The 19,164-nt window shown below is 45.8% G+C and overlaps 1 pseudogene; it reads right to left on the reverse strand.

Moving 5' to 3' along the window:
• Positions 1–19,164, reverse strand: part of LOC135546676 (cotranscriptional regulator ARB2A homolog) — a 337,690-nt pseudogene that overhangs the window by 230,529 nt on the left and 87,997 nt on the right.

The following is a 19,164-nucleotide window of genomic DNA, read 5'->3' on the forward strand; positions in this document are numbered from 1 at the left end:
GGGTGGGGTCATTTGAGGCACATCTTTGTGCTGGACCGGTCTTGTTTACAACACTGCAGCTCAGCAGTCTGAGAGGCCATTCAGAGGCCCAGCCTTTCAGAAAGTACTGAAGCACCCCTTAAGCCCACTTAACTACCATTTTCACACACTCTCCCTGCTCTCCTTTCTGTAGTTGCCACCATTACATCAAACGCAAGAACAAAGGGGGAGAAGAGAAACGTTGTCCGCAGAACAGACCCATCACAAATATTCATGTGAAAAGGTGTTGGGGTGCAGAATCTACGTAGATGCACAAGGACAACTTGTGGGAGGCTCTTCTGGCTGCAATGAGCTTGGTTTTCAGGCGAAAAGGACTCAAAGTGCAATCAACCATAAGGAAGGGCTTGAGACGTGCGCGCTACTGCTAAAGACTCTACGCAGCCCATTAAAGGGTCTATAAATGGAAAGCTGCATTCACTCCCCATCTCTATTAGGCACAGGCACACACAGTATTCACAGGCACACACAGTATTCACAGGCACACACAGTATTCACAGGCACACACAGTATTCACAGGCACACACAGTATTCACAGTATTCACACACAGTATTCACAGGCACACACAGTATTCACAGGCACACACAGTATTCACAGGCACACACAGTATTCACAGGGCACACACAGTATTCACAGGCACACACAGTATTCACAGGCACACACAGGCACACACAGTATTCACAGGCACACACAGTATTCACAGGCACACACAGTATTCACAGGCACACACAGTATTCACAGGCACACACAGTATTCACAGGCACACACAGTATTCACAGCACACACAGTATTCACAGGCACACACAGTATTCACAGGCACACACAGTATTCACAGGCACACACAGGCACACACAGTATTCACAGGCACACACAGTATTCAGGCACACAGTATTCACAGGCACACACAGTATTCACAGGCACACACAGTATTCACAGGCACACACACACAGTATTCACAGGCACACACAGTATTCACAGGCACACACAGTATTCACAGGCACACACAGTATTCACAGGCACACACAGTATTCACAGGCACACAGTATTCAGTATTCACAGGCACACACAGTATTCAGTATTCACAGGCACACACAGTATTCAGGCACACACAGTATTCACAGGCACACACAGTATTCAGCACACACAGTATTCACAGGCACACACAGTATTCACAGGGCACACACAGTATTCAGAGGCACACACAGGCACACACAGTATTCACAGGCACACACAGTATTCACAGGCACACACAGTATTCACAGGCACACACAGTATTCACAGCACACACAGCAGGCACACAGTATTCACAGGCACACACAGTATTCAGGCACACACAGTATTCACAGGCACACACAGTATTCATTCAGGCACACACAGTATTCAGAGGCACACACAGTATTCACAGGCACACACAGTATTCACAGGCACACACAGTATTCACACGCACACACAGTATTCACAGTATTCAGAGGCACACACAGTATTCACACGCACACACAGTATTCACAGGCACACAGTATTCACACGCACACACAGTATTCACACGCACACACAGTATTCACACGCACATCTTCACTTGATCATAAACAAAAGTGCACAGTACACACAAACATGTCACATTGATCAACTCCCATCTTGTATGTGGGAGAAAATATATATATTATATACATAATTGATCAAATGTATTCAATACCAATTGAGGGTACACAATAGAAATGTGGGGCTAATCTGAGATACATGTGAATAACATCTTTTAGTTCAGTCACAAATCTGTGGAACTAAGAGTTTAAATTGACTAGTGAAATTAGTATTCCTGACTGAGCTTGAGATAAATCCCAGTGAACTCCTCTTATCTCTCTTATAGTCTGTCACACACACATGGTTTGGCGCATGCATTCACAGTGGAGCACTACATTAGCCAGCTCTAACCACAGAGAGGGGTTCACAGTGGAGCACTACATTAGCCAGCTCCAACCACAGAGAGGGGTTCACAGTGGAGCACTACATTAGCCAGCTCTAACCACAGAGAGGGGTTCACAGTGGAGCACTACATTAGCCAGCTCCAACCACAGAGAGGGGTTCACAGTGGAGCACTACATTAGCCAGCTCTAACCACAGAGAGGGTTCACAGTGGAGCACTACATTAGCCAGCTCCAACCACAGAGAGGGGTTCACAGTGGAGCACTACATTAGCCAGCTCTAACCACAGAGAGAGGTTCACAGTGGAGCACTACATTAGCCAGCTCTAACCACAGAGAGGGGTTCACAGTGGAGCACTACATTAGCCAGCTCTAACCACAGAGAGGGGTTCACAGTGGAGCACTACATTAGCCAGCTCTAACCACAGAGAGGGGTTCACAGTGGAGCACTACATTAGCCAGCTCCAACCACAGAGAGGGGTTCACAGTGGAGCACTACATTAGCCAGCTCTAACCACAGAGCGGGGTTCACAGTGGAGCACTACATTAGCCAGCTCTAACCACAGAGAGGGGTGAAAAGTTTATGCTGCCATTACCTATCAGCGAGAGTGCAGGCCACACACACACACACACACACACACACACACACACACACACACACACACACACACACACACACACACACACACACACACACACACACACACACACACAGAGAGGCTTCCTGAGTTCAGAGAGACACAGCCAGGGAAGTGGGAAGCTAGAAATCCTTCCTGTGGAGAGAGATGGTGAAGGACCTCTGTAATCTCCAGGATAGCAGGTCCGCAGACCCCCTCTCCGTCCTCAGTCTGCTCACACTAAGAGATTCATCTCTGGGCAAACACTGCCCTGCCTCCCCTGTGTTGTGCTGACTCTGATCCACACATGGTAAGAGGAACAGGTTCAGATCCTACAAATAATCTCCTAAAATCTCACTCTTTTTTTTCTTCAAATTGAGTCAGATTAATATTACACACATATTTCAAGAAAAATATCATAATCAAACCACAAATTCAAGAATGCCTCATGCTGTAGTAGGCTAGTAACACAGTACAGCATGACAGCATGATGGGAACATACCTGGTTGGACTACCTACTATGGTTTTGGGGATTCCTTAAAGAGTGCAGGAGCGCAGCTACACATACATAGGGATGAACACCCACATCCCTCCATTTTGTGTTTACCTCAGTGAACTGTTAGTGTTATTATTCTCTCCAGCCCCGCTACTCTCCACCTCGGCCTGCTAAGACAAAGCAGTGCTCCTCTGCTGTTAAGTAACAGTGTTACTGTTCTGGCCGCTCAGTGTGATAATATATTAATGATATAAGATTATTAGTCAATCTGATGCTTTCTATTGCCTTCTCAAATAACCCACAGAGAACTGAGACCTAACAGCAATACTACACCCTATAAGAGTCAGGCCCAATACACAGTACAAGGAATAGTTGAAGCAATGAAGTAACAATAAAATACACTGAGAGAATACTGAAAACCTTTAAAAAAAATGAAACGGCAAACATCGGTCTCCTAGTTCTCTTCTGCCCCCCCAAAATATAAATATATTCTAAAAATACTACCCTGAAACGTAGGTTTCCATGAGATAATAGAAATGAAGGGAGGGAAGAAAGCGAGAAAGAGAGAGAGGTAAGGACACCACCCATCTTGTCCTCTGTACAGTATGTGGTCTCAGGAGGGCGAGAGCTCTTTCATTGACAAAGCCTTCCATTTCCATAGGCCCCATGTGTCTGATACCTCTCGAACCCTCCAGAGTCTGGCCTTGATCTGGGCAAACACCCTGCCAAGCTCCCCCTGATGGCTGTGCATTCATCTGGTTACTGTAGCTGTCCACACCGTGGAGGATAGATTACAGAGCTCTCTGCCTCCTATACATACACCCTCTGTTCTGTTCTCCCCTGCCCACTCACACTACACTAGCAGCATCTGTAGTAGCGCAATGCTATGCTATGCTAACTAGGGCTAATGCAGCTACTGCTAGGCTCTATTGTCCACACACAGCAGACCAGGGAAAATAGACAAGGAGAAATGTAGAGAGATGAAAGAGGGGACGTAGGGAGGGATCAAGAAGAAAGAGGAGAAGACAAGAGCCGAGGCAAGACATAGCCGGGGCAATACGTAGCCAGGGCAGGCCCAAGTCCTAATGAATAAAAATGAAGAGCTTGTCAAATGATGAAGTGACAGGTTAATTTGAAGCCCTGTGATTCTGTGTGAACATTGAACAAGCAGAGAAAGAAGATAAAGCAAGAGAGAGGGATAGTAAGAGAGAGGGATAATGAGAGAGAGAGATGGATAGTGAGAGATAGGGATAGTGAGAGAGAGAGAGAGGGATAGTGAGTGAGAGAGAGGGATAGTGAGAGAGAGGGATAGTGAGAGAGAGAGAGGGATAGTGAGCAAGAGAGAGGGATAGTGAGAGAGAGAGATGCAATTGAAGAATCCATAGACTCTAACCACTTCTGGGAACATTGGAAAACACTAAACAAACAACAACACAAATAATTATCTATTCAAAATGGAGATGTATGGGTAAACCACTTCTCCAATCGTTTTGGCTCTATAACAAAGAATAAAGATCAAAAACATATACATGATCAAATACAAATCTTAGAATCAACTATTAAAGACTACCAGAACCCACTGGATTCTCCAATTACATTGAATGAGTTACAGGACAAAATAAAAACCCGCCAACCCAAAAAGTCCTGTGGTGTTGATGGTATCCTCAATGAAATTATCAAATATACAGACAACAAATTCCAATTGGCTATACTAAAACTCTTTAACATCATACTTAGCTCTGGCATCTTCCCCAATATTTGGAACCAAGGACTGATCACCCCAACCCACAAAAGTGGAGACAAATTTGACCCCAATAACTACCGTGGAATATGTGTCAACAGTAACCTTGGGAAAATCCTCTGCATTATCATTAACAGCAGACTCGTACATTTCCTCAATGAAAACAATCTACTGAGCAAATGTCAAATTGGCTTTTTACCAAATTACCATACAGCAGACCATGTATTCACCCTGCACACCCTAATTGACAACCAAACAAACCAAAACAAAGGCAAAGTCTTCTCATGCTTTGTTGATTTCAAAAAAGCCTTCGACTCAATTTGGCATGAGGGTCTGCTATACAAACGGATGGAAAGTGGTGTTGGGGGTAAAACATACGACATTATAAAATCCATGTACACAAACAACAAGTGTGCGGTTAAAATTGGCAAAAAACACACACATTTCTTCACACAGGGTCGTGGGGTTAGACAGGGATGCAGCTTAAGCCCCACCCTCTTCAACATATATATCAACGAATTGGCACGGGCACTAGAAAAGTCTGCAGCACCCGGCCTCCCCCTGCTAGAATCCGAAGTCAAATGTCTGCTGTTTGCTGATGATCTGGTGCTTCTGTCACCAACCAAGGAGGGCCTACAGCAGCACCTAGATCTTATGCACAGATTCTGTCAGACCTGGGCCTTGACAGTAAATCTCAGTAAGACCAAAATAATGGTGTTCCAAAAAAGGTCCAGTCACCAGGACCATAAATACAAATTCCATCTAGACACTGTTGCCCTAGAGCACACAAAAAACTATACATACCTTGGTCTAAACATCAGCGCCACAGGTAACTTCCACAAAGCTGTGAACGAGCTGAGAGACAAGGCAAGAAGGGCATTCTATGCCATCAAAAGGAACATACATTTCAACATACCAATTAGGATTTGTCTAAAAATACTTGAATCTGTCATAGAGCCCATTGCCCTTTATGGTTGTGAGGTCTGGGGTCCGCTCACCAACCAAGACTTCACAAAATGGGACAAACACCAAATTGAGACTCTGCACGCAGAATTCTGCAAAAATATCCTCAGTGTACAACGTAGAACACCAAATAATGCATGCAGAGCAGAATTAGGCCGATACCCACTAATTATCAAAATCCAGAAAAGAGCCGTTAAATTCTATAACCACCTAAAAGGAAGCGATTCCCAAACCTTCCATAACAAAGCCATCACCTACTGAGAGATTAACCTGGAGAAGAGTCCCCTAAGCAAGCTGGTCCTGGGGCTCTGTTCACAAACACAAACACACCCTACAGAGCCCCAGGTCAACAGCACAATTAGACCCAACCAAATCATGAGAAAACAAAAAGATAATTACTTGACACATTGGAAAGAATTAACAAAAAACCAGAGCAAACTAGAATGCTATTTGGCCCTACACAGAGAGTACACAGCGGTGGAATACCTGACCACTGTGACTGACCCAAAATTAAGGAAAGCTTTGACTATGTACAGACTCAGTGAGCATAGCCTTGCTATTGAGAAAGGCCAACATAGGCAGACATGGCTCTCAAGAGAAGACAGGCTATGTGCTCACTGCCCACAAAATGAGGTGGAAACTGAGCTGCACTTCCTAACCTCCTGCCCAATGTATGACCATATTAGAGAGACATATTTCCCTCAGATTACACAGATCCACAAAGAATTCGAAAACAAATCCAATTTTGAAAAACTCCCATATCTATTGGGTGAAATTCCACAGTGTGCCATCACAGCAGCAAGATTTGTGACCTGTTGCCACGAGAAAAGGGCAACCAGTGAAGAGCAAACACCATTGTAAATACAACCCATATTTATGCTTATTTATTTTATCTTGTGTCCTTTAACCATTTGTACATTGTTAAAACACTGTATATATATAATATGACATTTGTAACGTCTTTATTGTTTTGAAACTACTGTATGTGTAATGTTCACTGTTAATTTGTATTGTTTTTCACTTTATATATTCACTTTATATATTATCTACCTCACTTGCTTTGGCAATGTTAACACATGTTTCCCATGCCAATAAAGCCCTTGAATTGAATTGAATTGAGAGAGAGAGAGAGAGAGAGAGAGAAAGGGATAGTGAGAGAGAGGGATAGTGAGAGAGAGGGATAGTGAGAGAGAGAGAGAGAGAGAGAGGGATAGTGAGAGAGAGAGAGAGAGGTATAGTGAGAGAGAGGGATAGTGAGAGAGAGGGATAGTGAGAGAGAGGGATAGTGAGAGAGCGAGAGAGCGAGAGAGGGATAGTGAGAGAGAGGGATAGTGAGAGAGAGAGAGAAAGAGGGATAGTGAGAGAGAGGGATAGTGAGAGAAAGGGATAGTGAGAGAGAGAGAGAGAGAGAGAGAGAGGGATAGTGAGAGCGAGAGAGAGGGATAGTGAGAGAGAGGGATAGTGAGAGAGAGGGATAGTGAGAGAGAGAGAGAGAGAGAGAGAGAGGGATAGTGAGCGATAGAGAGGGACAGTGAGAGAGAGAGAGAGAGAGAGAGGGATAGTGAGAGCGAGAGAGAGGGATAGTGAGAGAGAGGGATAGTGAGAGAGAGGGATAGTGAGAGAGAGAGAGAGGGATAGTGAGCGATAGAGGGACAGTGAGAGAGAGAGAGAGAGAGAGAGAGAGAGAGGGATAGTGAGAGAGAGGGATCGTGAGAGAGAGGGATAGTGAGAGAGAGGGATAGTGAGAGAGAGGGATAGTGAGCGAGAGAGAGGGACAGTGAGAGAGAGAGAGAGGGATAGTGAGCGAGAGAGAGGGATAGTGAGAGAGGGACAAAGCGAGAGAAAGAGAGAAGGCTGCCACCTATCTGCCCAAACGGATACAGAATCTGTCTCTTCCACACATCAATCCCAGTTCACTTGCTTCAGTTTCATATATTCATAAAAACACGATCGAAAGAAAGACAGCCCAAAATCACAGGCAAGGAACTGATAATAAAACCCCCCGGGCAATTAGATGCAGACAGTTGCGTTCAGAACCAAACAAGGGAAGAAGACGGGAGGAAAAAAACAGAGCTACTCCCACAAAGGAGCAGTGGTATCAAACGGGTGCGGAGAAGCCTGGAGCTGGCGTCTGGAGCTCGTGTCTGCCTTAGCTCTGCTGCCCCCTGGTTTTGGAGGCTGACATTAAGATGGGCCAGTCTGACCACAGCTGATAATCACTGCCTCCTTCAGGCTATCGCTGCTACACTGTTGATCAATGACAGAGAAATAACAAGAGGTAGGGAGAGAGAAAGAGAGCGGAGGTGGGATTGTTTGTTGTTTCTATATTTGTTCCTTTACCCATCCCCCTACCACCGCCCCACCATCAACCAAACATAACAATACATCAATGCAAACACACACACACACACACACACACAAACATGCACGCACATGCAAGCAGTAAGTTAATGCCTCTATCTCTTTCTTTTTCCCCATCAATATCAACACCAGGACAGAACAGATGAGGTTGAGGGGATGAAAGGGATAGCTGCTAGGCTACAACTTGCTTTGGTTCACAACCAGGCCTGATCACCAAAAATGATGAGAAAGCCTATAGGGAGGAGGTCAGATACCTGGCAGTGTGGTGCCAGGACAACATCTCCCATGACATGAGCAAGACAAAGGAGCTGATCTTGGACTACAGGGATAGGAGGGCGAACACGCACTCATTGACATCGAAAGGGCTGTAGTGGAGCGGGGCGAGAGTTTCAAGTTCATTGGTGTCCCCATCATCAACAAACTATCAGGGTCCAAACACACCAAGACAGTAGTGAAGAGGGCACGACAACACCTTTTCCCCCTCAGGAAACTGAAAAGATTTGGCATGGGTCCCCAGATACTCAAAAAGTTCTACAGCTGCACCATCGTGAGCATCCTGATCAGTTGCATCACCGCCTGTTATGGCAACTGCTCAGCAACCGACCATAAGGTGGTTCAGATAAAAAATAAACATATTTTGAAGCAATGATTAGCACTAAACCATGATCGGAAAATAAAACGAGCGTACCGTACCGTCAATACTGCCCCCCACCCCCTAGTCTCCTGTAAGTGAAAGTGAATGCCAGCGGCACTGAAGTAGTTATGTTAGCCTAGCAGTAGCCTAGCGTCCAGGCTGCCTGTGCTTATGCATTTAGTGTAGCCTGGTGCTGCGTGGTGGTGCTGCGTAGCGGTGCTGCCTGGGTTCATGCAGTTCTAATTGAGAAGTCAGAGCAGTGCTTCTCTTGTCCCAGTTCCCTGGCTGATGGGGGCTTTTTGATGCATTAGGGTTAATCTGGCTGACAACATGCAGAGAGGGCCGGGGCTTTCACACACGGCGCTCACACAGATACCAGAGCAAACAGCCTTTAATCGCTGCACAAGGTCTTATCCAAACAGAGAGAACAGATGTGACGCTTCTCCGCTCACTCCCTCTCTCTGTATTACCATTTGAATCAGCGGTGAATGGGTGACCCCAGCACTGCAGTGTCACCCTTCACCTGCCTGTCTGCTAAATTAAACTACTATGAAAACCTTTGTCTGTGTATGTATCTGTGCGTGTATGAAAGAGACAGAGTAAGACCACTCTCTCACTGCACCGAGTCAGACAGACAGACAGACAGACAGACAGACAGACAGACAGACAGACAGACAGACAGACAGACAGGACTAGCGAATTAAAAGTCTAGTCTCTCAAGCCATCTCCCACTAGAAGGAACAAGATGCATCTTCTAGTGATCTATTGAAAGTATAGGCTCCTGTCAGTCACAAAGCGAGTGCTGACAGGGAAACACAGCGGAGAAGAAGAGTGGCAAAGTCACTTTTGCCAAAATAAGCCCAATGTATTTTCTATTTTGGACCTAAGCTTGTCGCCTGCCTTCTCGCCTTTTGGACAACGACTCCCATTATTAGGGCAGAGACATGAGCATCTCGTCATTTTGTACAGATCTCTGGTTGAGGTTGAATTTCTCTAGACAGAGGAGGGAGAGAGAGCATGATGTTCGGGAATTTGCACGTCCAATGTAAAGTAAGTGGCAACACTGATTTGAATTCCAACAGCCTAATGATTGTTTTCTGACACATTCATCTACTTTCTTTCACGTTTCACATAGCAAACAACGTGGAGTCGTGGCGCCAAGTTGGCTATTTACTGTGAATTGACAACTGAACAGCAAGTGTTGACTAGTTTATAAAAGGTGTAGAACTGACTGAATAAAGTAATCTCCTATATCCCTTTGCCATTCATAAATCATGCAGCGTTGTTACATGTCCATGGTATCACATCGGGACAAGTTCAACAAAGGATTTCCTAGGTTTCCTTCCTAGGATGTAGGGGCTTGCCAGACAGGACGAAAAAGTGAGTGCCTCTCATCTCGTCAGTCAGTGAGTCAAGCCTATCGAATCGGTAAGAGAGCCGTTAATTTGGCTTCCGAATTTGCATACGCTACTGGTAAGCCTAGGCCTTTTGGCGATAGTCTGCAGATAAATCATGAAAACATTTGATGCAGCTGGTGAATCATCACTGCAGGAACAATAGGTAGTGGAGAGACTCATTCTGCTCCAAATATGATCATTAGGGTCCTCACAGAATCCAGGTACTAAAACGAAATTCAACAATATTCAAAAATGTATTGACCTTAGTAGCAAATAAACTAAATATAATGAAAATGTATTAGTAAGCACAAGTGTATCATAAGAGACGAAAATAATGCAACAGTGTCATGTATTTCCTGCAACTTTCTGAAGAGGCAACGAGAATGCCCATGTCAGTGTGTGTGCGCATGTCTACCACTTTGTGTAGCCGTTAGCGATGATGAAAATAAATACATTCTTCTTGTATATGGAAAGGCTTTCCCAAAAAACCTTCTCAATTAAATGTTAACTACAAAGTAGCCTGTGCTTACCTGGCAGAATGATATGATTATTTTATTCAATCCAGTGGGTATTTCTTTAACAAACTCTGCCATCCCACAAAGGGGCTATGGTATCAAATGGGTGAGACGTAGCCTGGAGCTGGAGTTCGTGTCTGCTTGGTGTGTGTCTGCCTGCATCAGCTCTGCTGCACCCTGTTTTCGGGCCAGTCTGACCACAGCTGATAATCACTGCCTCCTTCGGCAGATACAGTGTTGATCAACGAGAGAGACAGAACAGGATGTAGGTTTCTCGTGTGAAATGATCAAATATAGAGACCACAAATTCAAATGGGCTATTCTTAGAAACTCTTCTACATTATCCTCAGCTCTCAGATCTTCCCCAATATTTGGAACCAAGGACTGGTCACACCAATCCACAAAAGTGGAGAAACATTTGGCCCCAATAAGTACAGTGGAATCTGCATCAACAACAATCTCAGAAAAATCCTCTGCAGTATCATCAACAGCAGACTCCAACATTTCCTCAATGAAAACAATGTCTGAGCAAATGTCAAATTGGCTTCTTCCCAGAATATTGTACGACAGACCACGTATACACTCTGCACACTCTTATTTACAAACAAACAAACCAAAACAGAAGGAAAGTATTTTCATACATTATTGATTTCAATTTGGAAGAGGGTCTGCTATACAAATTGATGTAAATAGGTGTTGTGAGAAAAACATATTACATTATAAAATCAATGTACACAAGTGTGTGGTTAAAATTGATAATGAACACATATTTATTTTCTCAGGACCGTGGGGTGAGAGTGATGAACCTAGAGCTAGTTCTGGGGCTTTGTTCACAAACACAAACAGACCTCACATAGCCCCAGGACAAAAACACAATTAGACCCAACCAAATTATGAGAAATTAAAAATATAATTATTTGAAAGAATCAACAAAAAAACTGAGCAAATTGGAAAGAGTTCTGGTCCTAAACAGAGAGTACAGAGTGGCAGAATAACTGATCACTGTGAGTGACCCAAAATTAAGAAAATCCTTGACTATGTACAGACTGTTGCTATTGACGTAGGCAGACCTGGCTCTCAAGAGAAGACAGGCAATGTGCACACTGTCCACAAAAAGAGGTGGAAACTGAGCTACACTTTCTAACCTCTTGCCAAATGTATGACCATATTCGAGACACATATTTCCCACAGATCACACAGACCCACAAAGACTTTGAAAACATTGATAAACTCCCATATCTGTTTGGTGAAATACCGCAATGTGCAGTCACAGCAGCAAGATTTGTGGCCCGTTGCCATGCGAAAAGTGCAACCATTGGAGCACAAACAACATTGTAAATATCACCAATCTGTTGATTTATCTTCCCGCAATATTCATACTACAACTATTCGCACAAGCTAATAATATAACACAAATCACTTGAAGTCTATTTTTTTAACCTTTTTGATTGCAATGGTTACTGTTAATTTCAAAGATTTTTTGTTTGTTGATGTTGTTAAATTAGTTTGTCTTGCTTCCGCCTCCCATTCGTTGATGAAAAAAGCACATGCCGTTGGATATCCCGATGTGGGGCCCAGGCCTCATGCAGGTTATGCAGTCTCACGGAAGCACAATGTGTGTTGGAAGCTTGTCTATGTTTGATGCCCCTCTGGTACCCCTCATTCGATGGTGTTCACAGGGTTCAAGGATTATATCAATCTCCCCAGGGTGGAAGTAATGATTTGGGCAATTCACTCTCTGTCCACAAGGGAGCCAGTACCAATGACTGGTTGGTAGAATAACCTCCATAATAAAAAATGTTAATGCCTGCAATCCATCGCTGGTTACTGGAATGTATCTTACCGCCCAAACCCAGTGAGGATCATTGTGTCAAAAGTACCCCGGGGGACACTGCCAAATCGGAGTAGGTCACTGATCTCTGGAGCCCTTATACACAGAGTGGTATTTCCTTTCTCCCAAAATGTACTTTGGATTCCATTCTAGACCTACGTGCCTTCAACAAGCACCTCAGAGTCAACACATGTAGAATTACAGCCAATTTGGCTGGTGGCAGCGGAGTTGAAGAAACAAGCATTGTTAGACACATCCATGCTACTGCCCCGCATTCAGACTCTAGGTTTCATAAGAAACCCAAAAAAGAGCTGTCAGACTCCATCTAATTGCATTCCATTTCTGGGTCTCGAGCAAGACTCACTAATGCATCACACTTTTATATCCCCATGGAAGGTGTCTAGGTTCCAGCTCTGCTTAGCCAAATTTTGGCTGGTGTACAGTGTATATCAATTACCCAGAGCTCCTGACAGTATAACTGAAGTTCAGGCACTACACCCTGCTTTTGTCTGGGCTGGCTTGTGCTGGTCAGAACCAACAATATTTCAGTGGTGGCATGCATCAACAGATGGGGAGAGACGGTCTCTCTGCCTCCTAAGCTTGGCTCGCTTGCTAGGGAGCAGTGCACTCATGCTCAAACTTTGGGCGACACATGTCCCTGGTTGCCTCAACTCAGGTGCAGATTTTTTATCCAGGTGGGATCCTCTCTCCCAGGAATGGGAAACTTTCGTCAGGGCCGACAAAGATCCGTACACAATGCGAGAAAACTCTCAGTGTATTTGTCTTGATGAGGGACCCGAGTGCCCCGTTGGGAACGTGGAAACAGACGCTCTGGGCTGTATGCGTTTAAGTGGCAAGTGTTTGAGCTTTGGTGCCAAGATAAAGGACTTGTTCATTTTCAGTGCTCTGTAAGGGACATCCGTATGTTTCTACAGGAGCTTGTCCAGCAGGGGCGGGCATTCTTCACATTCTCCATTGTCAGCGTGTCATGTAGCCTCACTCGGTGCCATTTTTGTGTGGTTCCTGAAAGGTCTATGTCGTCTCTAAACCTATTGCACATGAGACTTACCGCTGGTTTGTGTGCGGCCCCTTCTGGACTCTGGACTCTTTGGATCTGTCATACAAAACCTTCCTGCTCATGGCTTTGTCCTCGGCTAAACGCGTTGGGGAGCTCCACGCTTCTCCGTACAGCCTTCATGTACTCAGTTTGCCCCGTGCATTTCTAAGGTGAAGTTGCGTCCAAATGTGACCATCGTCCAGAATGTCATGGTTATGTCCTACAGGTCCTTAACTATTTCCCTTTTCCCCTCTGTTTGCTTCTGAAGTGCAGAGGTTACATGCCATGTGTCCGGTGAGAGCTTCACGCACGTACATTGAACGGACCCAGGTTATTCGGTTATGTGACCGGCTTTTTGTATGTTTTGATAATCCAGCTCGCAGCACAACGAGGCATTTCGAAGCAAGGGGCAAGGGTTACCTAGTTGTGTACACGCCCACTCCACTAGGAGTCTGGCAGCTTCTTGGGTATTGTTTAAAGTGTTGACTATAGGAGATATATGTGCTGAGGTGAGTTGGGCATCACCACACACTTTTGTGCGGTTTTAGCTCTTGGATGTCACTGGACCCAGTGTAGCCCACAGTGTGCTTACTGCTGGGACAGGGTAAGTCCTTAAGCAGCACGACGTGTGCGCAATACCTAGACTGACACATCTGGCAGGGTCAGGTGTGGGTGGTCTGCCATGTCCCGTTTTCATTTAGTATCCGTTGGGGTCAGCTACGGGAGTAATTATATTTCCCCTTAGTATGTTGTACCGAAGTTGACTGAAAGGACTTTTCCTCGAAGAAGGGAAACAACGTACAACACCTGAAAAGTAGGTATACCCAAACACGCTTCAGCTCAGCTTAAACGAAAAAAGGGAAATCAGCTACTCGACTAAGGGACTTGAATATCCTCCAAAAACATTCCTTATCCCCAGGATAGTTCAACTGGTGGCTATCTGGGAGAATAAAGAAGAATGAGCACATGGTTGCGAACGTAAATCTGATAGATTTATTGATGGGACAAGTATAAAAATGGCTAACGTTTCAGCATGAATTGCCTTCATCAGGAGGTACAACACCTGTTTGGCCTGTGCCGCCCGTTCTTGCCTCAGTGAAGAGGAATAAAGGAATTAATACGAGCCCCACACTAATCAACTGTGGAAAGCGAGCTTCCAGCAAGGCAAGGATTTTATTGGGCTTGTCAGGCGTAACTGTAGATCCTTGAACCAAAGTCGCAAGGTGCGACTCCCTCCCCACCCAGTACCTCGTTTCCCTCCTTCAAGGAACAGTAGTTATAGTCATAACGCTACGTTATTGCAGTCTCACTGCACCACTCTTGAATTTCAAACCCAGCTGGCGAACACACTGGAGGCAAACAACAGCCCTGAAAGAGCGTATTAATGAGATATCTTACCTAACAGAACGCTATACACAGAAAAGGGAGGAGGGAAAAATAGAAAGAAGAGAGGGAGAGAACAGGAGGGGTCGCAAAGATCACAGCAAGAGTGATGAAGAGAGGGACAGAGAGGGTTAAGAGGATGGAGAGAAAAATGACACTGCTCCCTCTCTTTCCCTCCTTATCTTTCCCTCTCTTTCCCACCTTATCTCTCCCTCATTAGCTCTCCCTATCTTTCCCTCATTATCTCTCCCTCTCTTTCCCTCCTTATCTCTCCTTATCTCTCCCTCTCTTTCCCTCCTTATCTCTCCTTATCTCTCCCTCTCTTTCCCTCCTTATCTCTCCTTATCTCTCCCTCATTAGCTCTCCCCTCTTTCCCTCATTATCTCTCCCTCTCTTTCCCACCTTATCTCTCCCTCATTAGCTCTCCCTCTATTTCCCTCAGTATCTCTCCCTCTCTTACCCACCTTATCTCTCCCTCTCTTCTCTCTTTCTGCTCACCTCTGGTCCTTGTGGCGCTGTGGAGATGGTGAGGCTCTAATTGCTGAAATATTTGTGGGGCTCTCCTTTGATGTGAGGCTCTCTCTGTGTATGTGTGTGTGTGCGCGTGTGCAGCAGGGCTTCAGTGCTGCATGTTCAGGGAGGTCTCTCCCATCATGCCCCGCTGATCACAGACGCCGCTCCCGGCTCCGCTCCCTGGATCTCTATTGGATGCCTGGCAGGGCCTCCCATCAGCTGGCTTCTAACACGCCTCTTACAACTTCATTAGCCCACTCCGACCTACCCTGCTTATCCCCACAGCCGCCAATACAGCACACACATACGCGGACGGGTGGTCGGGCACACACACACAGATATGGGTGCACACATAAATAAACACATACACACAAGCAGAGATAACCACAAACAAGTAAACTAAAGTACGTGGACACTTGCTCGTCGAACATCTCATTCCAAAAACAGTATTAATATGGAGTTGGTCCCCTCTTTGCTGCTCTAACAGCCTCCACTCTTCTGGGAAGGCTTTCCACTAGATGTTGGAACACTGGAAGCAAGTCCCGCAGCATTCTTCCGGTCACCGATGTTGGGCGATTAGTCCTGGCTCGCAGTCGGCGTTCCAATTCATCCCAAAGGTGTTCGATGGGGTTTAGGTCAGGGCTCTATGCAGGCAGGTCAAGTTCTTCCACACAGATCTCAACAAACCATTTCTGTATGGACCTTGCTTTGTACACGGGGGAATTGTCATGCTGAAACAGGAAAGGTTCTTCCCCAAACTGTTGCCACAAAGTTGGAAGCACAGAATCGTCTAGAATGTCATTGTATGATGTAGCGTTAAGATTTCCCTTCACTGGAAGTAAGGGGCCTGAACCATGAAAAACAGCCCAAGACCATTATTCCACCTCCACCAAACTTCACAGTTGGCACTATGCATTGGGGCAGGTAGCGTTCTCCTGGCATCCGCCAAACCCAGATTTGTCCGTCAGACAGCCAGATGGTGAAGCGTGATTCATCACTCCAAAGAACGCGTTTCCACTGGCGTTTCCAATGGCGGTGAGCTTTACCCTACTCCAGCCGACGCTTGGCGTTGCACATGGTGATCTTAAGGTTGTGTGTTCCTGCTCAGCCATGGAAACCCTATTCATGAAGCTCCCAACGAACAGTTCTTGTGAGTACCTTGCTTCCAGAGGCAGTTTGGAAGTCGGTAGTGAGTGTTGCAACCGAAGACAGATGATTTTTTACGCACTACATGCTTTAGCACTCAGTGGTCCCACTCTGAAAGCTTGTGTGGCCTACCACTTCCTGGCTGAGCTGTTGTTGCTCCTTAGATGTTTCCACGTCACAACAACAGCACTTACAGTTGACCGGGGCAGCTCTAGCAGGCCAGACATTTGACAAACTAACTTGATGGAAAGGTGGCATCCTTTGACAGTGCCAGGTTGAAGGTCACTGAGCTCTTCAGTAAGGCCATTATAATGCCAGTATTTGTCTATGGAGATTGCATGACTGTGTGCTCGACTTTATACACCTGTCAGCAACGGGTGTTGCTGAAATAGCCGAATCCATTAATTTGAAGGGGTGTCCACATACTTCTGTATACACCTACACTCATCCACGAACACACACTTCTCCATAAGACCCTCACTAGTTCATTTCCTGGCTGTTTCTTTTCTCCAGCCCTGCAGTAATTACCTCTCGCTTGTTGTTGTTGTAGCTCTCAGTAATGAGCTAGAGAATGGAGAAAGATGCACATTACATGGAACTCAGACCAGGGGTTTATTTACACAGGTTCAGGAGGTCAATGCCCCATTGATTATGGTGTATATATCTATGTCTGAGGATTCATTGATACATTTTTAATTTGATGAGTCAGGGCGACTGGGCTGACGGAGGGAGGGAGGCAGGAAGAGTGTAATCCTAATCTCTCTCATCCTACTCACAGCCCCCCCCCCCCGCCCACCCTCATCCCTCCTACAGCATTAAATATTAATTACATCTAAAAAATGGGCTTTAGGAGATCCTGGGATATGTGTGTGTGTGACGGAGGATGTGGAAGTTAGCTTGGCACCGTAGTTATTGTGGTTCATTTCACTTTACCACACATAGACTGATCAGTGCTCTGCATGTATTAGATCCATCCAGAGTAGCAGGTCTGGAGTCAGATCCTATCACTCCCACTAATCTACATATGTATTAATTATCACTGACACACCACTCCAGGATCAGAATCTACTGACAGACAGTTATTTACTAAATAACCCTCTCAATTTAATGAATTAATTTCTACCATTGTGAGAAGAGATTGCCGAATAAGGATTGGTGGTTACTGTGTAATTCTCTTACCTAGGTGGATGTGTGGTTCAGCCATCATTGCAGCGCAGCGAAAGAAAGCCCAGTGAAGTCCGTACACCACCACTGCAGCAGCTCAACCACAGAGCCAAATTACCAGGCTTCCATGGTTTTGTTTCTTCCTGGCTCCTTCCCTTATAAGTCACAGTTTTTCATATTGGATTCATGAGCCTTTGGTGGTGCCCTTGGCTTTGGATGAGCACACCACCACTTACAAACACATGAATGGACAGAAATGTTCCATGTGTGGCCTATGTTCATATCTGGCCTTAGCGAATCAGAAGCTGCTGCACCATGAAAGGGGTTGTGAGGTAGATGTAGGCCAACATCATTATTTCAGCAAACATTTCCACTGGCTAAGTGCCAGCACACTCTCATCACAACTTAGCTGGTGTGGTGGAGAAATCAGGCTGGCTGTCCTATCCCGGCGACATGGTGGAGAACCAGCCATGTCACCAGGCTGTCCTATCCCGGCGACATGGTGGAGAACCAGGCAGGCTGTCCTATCCCAGCGGCATGGTGGAGAAACCAGGCAGGCTGTCATATCCCGGCGACATGGTGGAGAAACCAGGCAGGCTGTCCTATCCCGGCGACATGGTGGAGAAACCAGGCAGGCTGTCCTATCCCGGCGACATGGTGGAGAAACCAGGCAGGCTGTCCTATCCCGGCGACATGGTGGAGAAACCAGGCAGGCTGTCCTATCCCGGTGACATGGTGGAGAAACCAGGCAGGCTGTCCTATCCCGGCGACATGGTGGAGAAACCAGGCAGGCTGTCCTATCCCGGCGACATGGTGGAGAAACCAGGCAGGCTGTCCTGCAGGCAGGCTGTCCAGACCACAGTAGGGAGAAGGGCTATCGTTGGGCATCATGGCTAGCCTGCAGGGGTGGTTGTGGATTTGATGGGTGTAGCTTGGTGTACAGGATGGGTTCGAGAGGTTTCTCTAGAGCACGGAGTAGATCATGTCTCGACTGTATGTCACATCTCTCTCCAGTCAAAACACTGAGCATGTCCCTACTGTATATCACATCTCTCCCCAGTCAAAACACTGAGCATGTCCATACTCTATATCACATCTCTCCCCAGTCAAAACACTGAGCATGTCCATACTGTATATCACATCTCTCCCCAGTCAAAACACTGAGCATGTCCCTCACACTCTCCAGTCAAAACATATCACATCATCTCTCCCCAGTCAAAACACTGAGCATGTCCATACTGTATATCACATCTCTCCCCAGTCAAAACACTGAGCATGTCTACATCACACTGTCAAAACACTGAGCATGTCATACATCTCTCTCCAGTCAAAACACTGAGCATGTCCCTACTGTATATCACATCTCTCTCGCCCAGTCAAAACACTGAGC

Source organism: Oncorhynchus masou, chromosome 1, assembly GCF_036934945.1.
Source record: "Oncorhynchus masou masou isolate Uvic2021 chromosome 1, UVic_Omas_1.1, whole genome shotgun sequence".
NCBI classification, from domain to species: Eukaryota; Metazoa; Chordata; class Actinopteri; order Salmoniformes; family Salmonidae; genus Oncorhynchus; species Oncorhynchus masou.